Raw genomic sequence first — 8427 nt, 5'->3', positions numbered from 1 at the left:
ACTTTGCAGGGGACACCGTGAGAAGGTGTACTCTCCAGCTGAGGTGGAATTGGTCTGTGGAAGTTAGGACTTTTATTTTTATGATTTTCTGAATGTACTGACAAAACAGCGTATATATGAGTTTTGGGGGGCTCTTATTTTGGAAAACAACATCAGAATGTCCTGAAACTTTACAGGGGACACCTTGAGAAGGTGTACTCTCCAGCTGAGGTGGAATTGGTCTGTGGAAGCTAGGACTTTTATTTTTATGATTTTCTGAATGTATGGACACAACAGGTAATATATGAGTTTTAGGGGGCTCTTATTTTGGAAAACAACATCAGAATGTCCTGAAACATTGTAGTTTACACCTTGAGAAGGTGTCCTCTCCATCTGAGGTGGAATTGGTCTGTGGAAGCTAGGACTTTTATTTTTATGATTTTCTGAATGTATGGACACAACAGGTAATATTTGAGTTTTAGGGGGCTCTTATTTTGGAAAACAACATCAGAATGTCCTGAAACATTGTAGTTGACACCGTGAGAAGGTGTCCTCTCTAGCTGAGGTGGAATTGGTCTGTGGAAGCTAGGACTTTTATTTTTATGATTTTCTGAATGTATGGACAAAACAGCGTATATATGAGTTTTAGGGGGCTCTTATTTTGTAAAACAACATCAGAATGTCCTGAAACATTGTAGTTTACACCTTGAGAAGGTGTCCTCTCCATCTGAGGTGAAATTGGTCTGTGGAAGCTAGGACTTTTATTTTTATGATTTTCTGAATGTATGGACAAAACAGCATATATATGAGTTTTGGGGGGCTCTTATTTTGGAAAACAACATCAGAATGTCCTGAAACTTTGCAGGGGACACTGTTTGAAGGTGTACTCTCCAGCTGAGGTGGAATTGGTCTGTGGAAGCTAGGACTTTTATTTTTATGATTTTCTGAATGTATGGACAAAACAGCGTATATATGAGTTTTAGGGGGCTCTTATTTTGTAAAACAACATCAGAATGTCCTGAAACATTGTAGTTGACACCTTGAGAAGGTGTACTCTCTAGCTGAGGTGGAATTGGTCTGTGGAAGCTAGGACTTTTATTTTTATGATTTTCTGAATGTATGGACACAACAGTTAATATATGAGTTTTGGGGGGCTCTTATTTTGGAAAACAACATCAGAATGTCCTGAAACATTGTAGTTGACACCTTGAGAAGGTGTACTCTCTAGCTGAGGTGGAATTGGTCTGTGGAAGCTAGGACTTTTATTTTTATGATTTTCTGAATGTATGGACACAACAGCGTATATATGAGTTTTGGGGGGCTCTTATTTTGGAAAACAACATCAGAATGTCCTGAAACATTGTAGTTGACACCGTGAGAAGGTGTACTCTCCAGCTGAGGTGGAATTGGTCTGTGGAAGCTAGGACTTTTATTTTTATGATTTTCTGAATGTATGGACACAACAGTTAATATATGAGTTTTGGGGGGCTCTTATTTTGGAAAACAACATCAGAATGTCCTGAAACATTGTAGTTGACACCTTGAGAAGGTGTACTCTCTAGCTGAGGTGGAATTGGTCTGTGGAAGCTAGGACTTTTATTTTTATGATTTTCTGAATGTATGGACAAAACAGCGTATATATGAGTTTTGGGGGGCTCTTATTTTGGAAAACAACATCAGAATGTCCTGAAACATTGTAGTTGACACCGTGAGAAGGTGTACTCTCCAGCTGAGGTGGAATTGGTCTGTGGAAGCTAGGACTTTTATTTTTACGATTTTCTGAATGTATGGACACAACAGGTAATATTTGAGTTTTGGGGGGCTTTTATTTTGGAAAACAACATCAGAATGTCCTGAAACTGTGCAGGGGACACTGTGAGAAGGTGTCCTCTCCAGCTGAGGTGAAATTGTGCTGTGGATAAAATATATATATATATATATATATATATATATATATTTATTTATTTATTTATTTATTTTTTTGTATTTATAGACACAACAGCATATGATTTTATGATAGATAGATAGATAGATAGATAGATAGATAGATAATTATAGAGATATATAGATAGATAATAATATAGATATATAATTAGATAGATAGATAGATAGATTATAGAAATAGATCGATAAATAATTATAGAGATATAGAGATAGATAATTATAAAGATAGATAGATAGACTGATTAAAGAAATAGATAGATAAATAGATAAATAATTAGAGATATATAGATAGATACGGATGGACGGACGGACGGACAGACAGACAGACTAACTGAATGTGAAATAGCCTTCGCCGGAAGATCACTGTTTTCAGTTCAGATGACAGGTTGACGGTCTTACCGTAATAGCTAGAGTATACGCGCACCGCAAAATATAGGGGCGGCTAGTTTGACCGCTCATTTCGACGTGGAGGCTGGCTTGACTGCAGTGTCGCGTTCAGTTTTTTGGACGACTTCAACCGTAGTGTGGCTGACATTTTCCCGGATTCAGCGATTGCCAAGAAATACACTCTGGGGAAAACGAAGGCTACACAAATCATTAAAGGTAAGACTACATACTTTTCATGGAGTTTCATAAAGTTACTAAGCTAAGCTCTTCTAACGTTAACGTTACTACGGGTACACCATATGAGGGGTTTTCACGAATCACAACTTACTTATGCTACCCATACATTAGAAGACTGACAAGATTTCGCAAAGATTCTTGAAAGATTACAGTCTTTTAACTAATGTCCTTCACACTTTACTCAAAAGACTACAATCTTTCAAGAATCTTTCCCAAATCTTGTCAAAGTCTTCTGGTGTAAGGATGGCTTTAGTTGACAGTCAATGTAAGTTAATGTTACACATTTTTGCTGCACAGGTGCCATAGCTCTGGACATGGATGAAGTCCCTTTCAATAACTGTTGTGGGGTGTTATAGACCTCCATCGGCCTCCAGGGAGGCTTTATCATCTTTAAAGGTTCTTTTGTCCAGATTAAACTATAGGGAACTTTTATTGGCCGGGGACTTGAATTGGGACTGGCTAAATGTTGCTTCTGATGAATTTAAATCTTTCTGTGATTCTATCAGTCTTAGCCAGTTGGTAAATGTACCTACAAGGCCTAATCTCAAAAATCCAGATAAATCTACTTTAATCGACTTGATTCTAACAAATGTCCCTCATAAATTTTTATCCATGGGGTTTTTTTGTAATGATCTGAGTGATCATTGTGTTATTGCTACTTCGAGAGGCAGTAAAATACCCAAATGTAAATCGCAAATTATTAGAAAGAGGAATTTGAAAAACTTTGATGAACAAGCCTATCATCATGATCTATCCTTGATTAACTGGGGACAGCTAGGCCTGTTGCCTGACGTTGAGCTTGCCTGGACACTTTTTAAGGAGAATTTTGAGAAAATTGTAAATAAACATGCTCCTTGGACAAAGCACAGAGTGAAGGGACGGGAAAACCCTTGGTTTTCTCCAGAGTTGTCAGACATTATCCATCAGCGTAATGTGGCATGGGCTAAAGCTAGAAATGGTGATTCTGCCACTGATTGGTCCATCTTCAGACAACTAAGAAATAAATGTACCTCTCTTATCAAAAAGGCTAAATCAGAATATTATTTATCAGTCACAAGTGAAAACCTCAATAATCCACAGAAATTTTGGAAAGTCATCAAGTCTCTTTCTGTGAATAAAAGTAATGAAGCCCTCCCAAAATTTGTCTTAAAAAACTCTCTCCCAGTCTACGACAGAGTTGATGTCTTAAATTGCTTTAATGAGCATTTTGTATCAGTTGGTTCTCTGTCCGAGTCGACAGGAGTAGTCGCTGTTACTCCATGCACAGACCCCCCAGTGTTTTCTGGAGAGCCTTTTAATTTTGTTTCTTTTACTGTGCAGCAGGTGCATGGAGCTCTTAAAGCGTTAGATCACAGAAAACCTCCTGGACCAGATTTAATAGAGCCTTACTTTTTTAAAAAGGCGGCTGATTTTGTTGCAGAGCCCCTTACAATTCTTTTTAATCTGTCAATTCAAAACAATGAAATACCATCAGTTTGGAAGTCAGCTTTTGTTACTCCCTTGTTTAAAGGAGGTGATCCAGCAGTTTTAACTAACTACCGGCCTATATCTAATTTGTGTGTTTTGTCAAAAATTTTAGAATCCCTTGTTTCAGACCAAATAAAAGAGTTTTTATACTCAAATGAACTCCTTTCTAAACTGCAATCAGGCTTCAGGAAAAAGCACAGTACCATCACTGCTGTTACAAAAGTAATTAATGACATACTTGTCGCTCTTGATAGAAAGCAGTTCTGTGCATCACTTTTTCTTGATCTGTCGAAAGCTTTTGACACAGTGGACCATGCTGTTCTAAAGCATAGGCTTCTTTGTCTGGGATTGTCTGATTGTGTAGTTTCCTTGTTCATGAATTATCTGAGTGACAGGACTCAGTGCATTAAATGTGATGGTCTATGTTCTGCATTAGTGAAGGTCCACAAGGGGGTGCCACAAGGCTCAATATTAGGTCCTCTCTTGTTTATTATGTATATAAATGAATTAGGCCAAAATGTGTCGGATGCTAATATGCATTTCTATGCTGATGACACGATTATTTATTGTTTTGGATCATCCCCAGCTAAAGCGGTTGAGTCTTTGCAGAAAGCTTTTGATGTGGTTCAACGCACGCTTATGCAGCTTAAGCTAGTTCTCAATGCTGATAAGACCAAACTGATGCTGTTTAGTAATACTAAGAAGGTTTCTCAAGCTCCTCCTCCTGTGTTCACTCTGACTGGAAGTGTCATAGAGGTGGTTCATTCTTATAAGTACCTTGGTATCTGGCTTGATGATGCTCTCACTTTTAAGCCTCATATAGACAACCTCGTGAAGAAACTCAAACTTAAACTGTCCTTTATCTTTCGAAATAAATTTTGTTTTTCTTTTAAAGCAAAAAAGCAGCTAGTCACTGCAACATTTTTATCTGTCTTAGATTATGGAGACCTGGTGTATAGGACCGCTTCAGCACAATGTCTGCATAAGATTGACACTCTTTATCATGCGTCTCTGAGATTTATTACGAATTGTAAAAACTTGACCCATCATTGTGAATTGTATTCCAGAGTGGGATGGCCATCGTTGTCCAACAGGAGATCAGGGCACTGGCATATTTTTATTTATAAGGCCATGCTTGGTCTGTTGCCATCCTACATCTGTAGTTTAATCACATGGAGAAGTGTTGGTTCTTATTCATTGCGATCAAATGATCACTTGCTGCTCTTTGTTCCATTTGCCCGTACAGAACTGGGAAAAAGGGCTTTTGTCTACCCCGCTCCTTCTGCATGGAACTTTTTGCAAAAAGACTTGAAATTATCTGAACTTATTTCCTTAAATGCTTTTAAGTCCAGATTGAGAGAACCTGAAATTACCTTTTTAAATTGTAAATGTTTTTAATTATTTGTATTGTATAACTTTTATAAATGTAATTGATTGTGTTTTTTGCTGCCTCTTGGCCAGGACTCCCTTGAAAAAGAGGTTTTTAACCTAACACACACACACACACACACACACACACACACACTGTCTTTCTCTCTCTCACACACAGTCTTTCTCACACACACACTCTCTCTCTCTCTCTCTCTCTCTCTCTCTTTCTCTCTCACACACACACTCATACACACAGTCTCTTTCTCTCTCACACACACATACTCACACTGTCTCTTTCTCTCTCACACACACACACACACACACATTCTTTTTCTCTCTCTTTCTCTCTCTCTCACACACACACACACACACACACACACACACACTCACACATACACTGTCTCTTTCTCTCTCACACACACACACACACTCACACATACACTGTCTCATTCTCTCTCTCACACACACTGTCTTTCTCACACACACACTGTCTCTGTCTCTCCCACATACACACACACACACTCTTTCTCCCTCACACTCTCAGAGTTTACATACAGTATTTATCAAAGACATTGTGGCTCCATTTTCCTTTTCTTTCCTGGTTTTAGGAATCGTGGCATTCCCTGGAAAAATCTGATTGCGTTCAATTCCGATAACGCAAGTGTCATGAAAGGCAGGCACAACTCAGTAATAAGTAGGGTTAAAACAAACCAGCTAATGTGCAAGATCTCGGCTGCATCTGCCACCTAGTCCAGCTTGCCAGGCTGCAAAGCTGCCTGTGGAAGACATACTGGTGGGCATTTACACCCACTTTGACAAAAGGTAAAACTCATACATGTAGACATGCACTCTTTTCTCTCATTCACCTGTATAACTGTTATCGTGTTAACTGAGGAATTTGTAGAGTTCACGGATTCTGACAGCCTGAAATTGCTTAGATATTGCAGCACCAGATGGCTCAGTCTGCTGAGCTGTATAGAGAGGGTTCTCAACCAGTGGGCTGCTCTTCAGGTAGGGTTTGTTATATTATATGTATGCCACTCGTAATTAAAGTATATGTTAATTACATAACTCTTGTGTGATGATGATGAAAAAATTGCCATTACAACACTTTTAAATTTCCCTTTGTGTTCAGTTTTTTATTTTTTTTTATAATATGCAAACCTAAAATTATATTTTATAATGGTATTAACTTTTTCACCATATATTCCTATCTATAGGCATATTTTAACAGTCACAAGGGGGTGAGAGACGAACACCAAAATTAGGGATCTGTCAAAACAGCTCAACGATCCATTGATTAAGGAATACTTCAAGTTCCTCAGTGTTGCCCTTAAGCCTCTATCAGACTTTAATATTGCCTTTCAGGTTGGTATAGTCATCATATCCTAGTTGTCAAAATAATAAATTGATAACCCACAGATGATAATCCTCATCATTTCACTATTATTTACTATCTACAGTCAGAGCAGGTACAGATACACAAGCTGGACAAAGAGATGACCAGGCGTATCAAGCGGATGCTGGGGTGCCTTGTTCCAGCAAAGGCGATTATGGATGTCCCTCTCGAAGAAGTGAACTTTGGAGAGGGACATCAATTGGCAGACGAGGACCTCTTCATTGGAGGGGACACAAAGGTGTTTGGTCACTTCTAAATTCATTGCTGTTAGATACCATTGAATATACTGGGGTAAGCTAAGTGCTTTCAAAGTGTCACCGCGCGCTAGAGCGATTAAGTGCACGCACTGAGATGAGAGAGGTATGTATAAACTCGTCTTAGTTAAGGGAATAACATAGTTTAATATGAAAAAATGGTGGAGTATCCTTTTAACACAAATCCATGTTTTGTTTTTTTAATCCATTTCATGTAGAACTGTGAGAGCTTTATACGAAGCAGTTTTACGCAAGATGTTTGCCTGCTTTCCAATCGATTCCCAGCTACTCAAGGACTTCAGAATACTAGACCCTGGATCTCGAATGGAGATAAGTCCAGACACTGGTAGGGATAACATGTATTTTGTATGGTAAATCTGTGGTGAGTGAAGGGCAATTTCTGAATGTTTTTAACTAAGAAATCAGAGATAGTAAGCTGGCAGGATCTACCTTAAGAGTTATGATAAATTAATTTGTTTTCTTTCTCAGTGTCGATGCTAGGTGCCCTGTTCCCACAGTTTCTCATGAATGAGGATAGGCTCAGAGAGGAGCTAATTGATTTCCAAGTCACTGATAGCAAAGATCTCCCACAAGAACCAAGAATAGACAGGTTCTGGGGCCTGGTAGGAAAGAATGACAGCTTCACTGAGTTGGTGAGACTTGCAAAGACACTGTTATGTATACCACACAGTAACGCAAGCTCAGAAAGGGCATTTAGTATGGTGAGCAAGATTGTTACATCCAACCGAATGGCACTGGATTCCAGCACTGTGTGTGCATTGCTATCTTGTAAAATAAACCACACTGGTCAGGTTCACCTATACACTCCCTCACAGAAAGTGTTAAGAAATGCAAAATCAGCCACATATGTATACAATAGGGCTCATGCTTCACACCAGGAAGGGTGACAAGGTTGTCTTTACTGTCTCTATCCATTTGTTCAACTGCCTCTTACACACATTGGGTCTCATTCATGAAACACGAGCAGAACAAATTTTTGTGTAAATCGTGTGTAAAGTGGTTCTGGCGTAAATTTTCGGATTCATTAAAATGTTCGTATTTCCCAAATGTTAGTTGGTACGAAAGAAATCTACACCTGCTCCCAGCCACGCGTAAATAGTACGTTTAACATCCGAACGTTTTGCTCATTAATAAACTGCATTTTAATTCAACGTAATCGGGTACATATTTACACAGCATTTTGAAAAAGTATTATATATAGTAATTACATACGGTTTTTCTTTTTACTTGTATTACGAGAGCCAGTAATAGCATCTGCAAACGGAACACAAGTCCACAAGTTTTTTTAATTTTTTTATATTCAAGCTGTTTTTTTTTTGTTTGTTTGTTTACAAGTCCGCAAGTTACAAGTGTTGCAGTCAAGCTTCA

Source organism: Abramis brama, assembly GCF_963993115.1.
Source record: "Abramis brama genome assembly, chromosome: 4".
Taxonomy (NCBI): domain Eukaryota; kingdom Metazoa; phylum Chordata; class Actinopteri; order Cypriniformes; family Leuciscidae; genus Abramis; species Abramis brama.
The sequence above is the reverse complement of the archived record's forward strand: the minus strand, read 5'-3'. Positions refer to the sequence as shown.